This window comes from Acanthochromis polyacanthus, chromosome 24 (genome assembly GCF_021347895.1).
Source record: "Acanthochromis polyacanthus isolate Apoly-LR-REF ecotype Palm Island chromosome 24, KAUST_Apoly_ChrSc, whole genome shotgun sequence".
In the NCBI taxonomy this organism is placed as follows: domain Eukaryota; kingdom Metazoa; phylum Chordata; class Actinopteri; family Pomacentridae; genus Acanthochromis; species Acanthochromis polyacanthus.
The window spans coordinates 2571340-2574153 of record NC_067136.1 but is presented as its reverse complement, the minus strand read 5'-3'; the positions used below and the strand labels follow the sequence as shown (position 1 = coordinate 2574153).

The 2814-nt window shown below is 37.4% G+C and overlaps 1 long non-coding RNA gene across 1 annotated transcript; it reads left to right on the top strand.

Annotated features, from left to right (window-relative positions):
* The first annotated feature begins 927 nt into the window (after nucleotides 1-927).
* LOC127532579 (uncharacterized) lies at nucleotides 928-2240 on the top strand. Its single transcript, XR_007940084.1, has 2 exons — nucleotides 928-1066; nucleotides 1912-2240. It is a non-coding gene; the product is annotated as an uncharacterized LOC127532579 (long non-coding RNA).
* Nucleotides 2241-2814: the final 574 nt, after the last annotated feature.

Here is a 2814-nt window from a genome sequence, read left to right as displayed (position 1 = left end):
AGCTGATTCCACAGACACTATCAAATAAAGCAGAAATGCCTGAAAAACTAGAAATGCACTCAGAGAGCGCAGAATATTTCTTGTATCCAGACAGTGATCTGGATCACCCTCAAAATCTAATCAATTGTTCTTTGTCCCATTTCTGACATTTCCTGAAAGTCTCATCAAAATCTGCACACAGAGTTATGTTTCTAACAGACAAACAAACCCACCCAAAACATAACCTTCATGGCGGAGGTGAAAATCTTAAATGTTTTCTAGATTGATACAGTCCAGTGGTTGGCTTCCAGCTGTTAGCATCACAACTTACCTTAGCAGAAATCATGACAGTGAATATTTTGTTCACTTTTACCGAGCCACTGACTTTTCTCTGCCATTGCTTGCACTGAGCGAAGCCATGTTGTTAAGAGCTTAAAGCCAGCTACTGGTTGTATTGACACAAAAATGATATTGATCATGTCTCTCTATGAAAATGACAGAGAAAGGGTTAACTCCCAAATTGTCTGAGTATTCCTTTAATGCACAAGGCTAGAAGGCAGTGTCGTCAGGACAGTTGAAATGGGGACAATTTTTAATTGACAATTTACAACATTTTGCTGATGGAATGTTTTGTTTGATTTCATCACAGGATTGTGACACTGATGAGACGTGGGCAAAAGTATCTGTCGGGGTGCTGACTGTTGTCAGTGAAGATGAGCAAGTCGTTCCAAATCAGCTCCACCTTCACCCAATATCTACTGCCATCATTGTTGAGGGAGGTATTGTAATGGACAATGTCCAGAACCTGCCTGAGGCACTTTGCCTTTTGTTTGGATTGTCATACGCTTTACATTTAGACTACCCAAAGGCCATGAAAAACACTTTGGGCTTCATTCAAAGAGTGATGCTTGGCCTGGGAGAGAGCAAACTCCCACCAAAATTGCAAAGTCTTAAAAATCTCTTGTTGAGTTACAATGCAAACGCACGAGTGGATTCAGTTGTTTCTTATTGTTCACTGTATTAAAGTCAGCCCACGGGTTCATCAGCAAGTTAGAGGCTGTAGATGTTCGTACATTCATTCACACAGGTGAGATTGCCAGTCATTACCCTCTCAGGTTTTTGTGTTAAATACAGTGTTATAAAGAGAAGAAAAATAAAAGGCAATTTATATTTGAACTTTCAGCAGTTATTACCTTGATTTATTATGTTTAATTGTAATTCGGATTATTTTAAGAAATTGGAGCCTGTTTTTATTCCTGTATGGATATTTTTGAACCACTTAAATTGCTGAAGTTCAGTTTGCATGGTTTTAGAAAATAAGTCAGATTGCTGTCTAAGTAAATATATAACTTAGAAATGCTAAGTTAGTTCAACTTAGATAAGTATGTTAAATGAACTGAACAGTGTAAATTTAACATGCAATTATTTAGTAGATTGAAATAGTAATTCTGAGTAGTCTTTACTAAGTCAAGCGTGTTCTAAAATGAGTTATCAAGTACAGTCTACTTGATTGTTTTAGTTGCTTAAACTCATTTGTAAGTGTACTCTACAAAGGAAGTGCTAGTTAGTACAACTAAATTTAACTTGTTCTCTTTACTTGTTTTTTTTAAGTGCAACCGGTTTGCATGCTTTTTTAAGTAATGATAACTAATTGGATTTTACAGTGTAACAGGGTTATTTAGTATGCACTGCCAACAGTTCCTTTGGCCTGGTGTTACAGAAACATCAAACTACAAAGAAATTTTTGTCCCTTGCAGTGAATGGAAGTGTGATAACTCATGTATAAAGATCAATATTAGGGGGGTTTGCATGTTTCAGTCAATTGTGTACAAATTGCATGAGACTTAGATTACTAACATTTTGGCGTTATGATGCTTGATTGTATTTTTCTAATACACTGTGATACTTACAAATCTGTGCATGTCTTTTCAGTGTGTTTCAGGGAGTGGCTGAAAAAACAGAATGTGGAACAAGCAGAATTGGAAGCCAGGGTGGGAAAGGCTGGATGTTGCATCTCCGAAAAAATCATGGACATTAATAGACAAAACAAAAAGGCCACTTAAGTGGTGAGTGTCTAAGTCCAAAACATTTCCAGTTGTACAGTATATTGCATTTTCATGTTTTGGATTTTCCTTGTTTAGGCCCATAGATGTATTGTGTGTTTATTTGTAATCTTAGTCATTCATCTTATTAAATAATATTATGTAATATATTTCCTAATGTTTGTTACCTTATTGTTATTAAACTACATTGTCATGAAACCTCAAATTGTCTTCATTGAACAGCAACTTGACATTAAGAAACATTAAGCACGTGATATTTTTACAACTTCTGGTCGCAATCAGCATTCCAGCATCCCAACAGAGACTAATATCAACAGGTATGGTTCTGCTAATCGGCATAAAAGATTGGTGACCAGAGAATAGAATGCTTGACATCAGTATTCCATGATAGGACCACATTACCAGCTTGCTATTATTCTGTGTGGGCAATAAGCCAACAGCATCTCATACAGGTGACACAGCACTACAGACCAGCATTGTATGCTGATATGCTGGTATATACCAGCATGCCACGGTGGTCACCAGCATGAAGACCAACATTTGTTGTGTTTTGAAGCTGGTCACCAGCTTGCCAGCATGCCATGTTGGTCACCAGCATAGCATGCTGGTGACCAGCTTCAAAACACAACAAATGTTGGTCTTCATGCTGGTGACCACCGTGGCATGCTGGTCCATGCTGGTTTTTTCAGCAGGGGTGGATATAAACATGTCAACCTTTTGCGATTGAGAAAGAAGTAAGAAGAGTTAAAAACAAAACTTCTGACTGTAACTT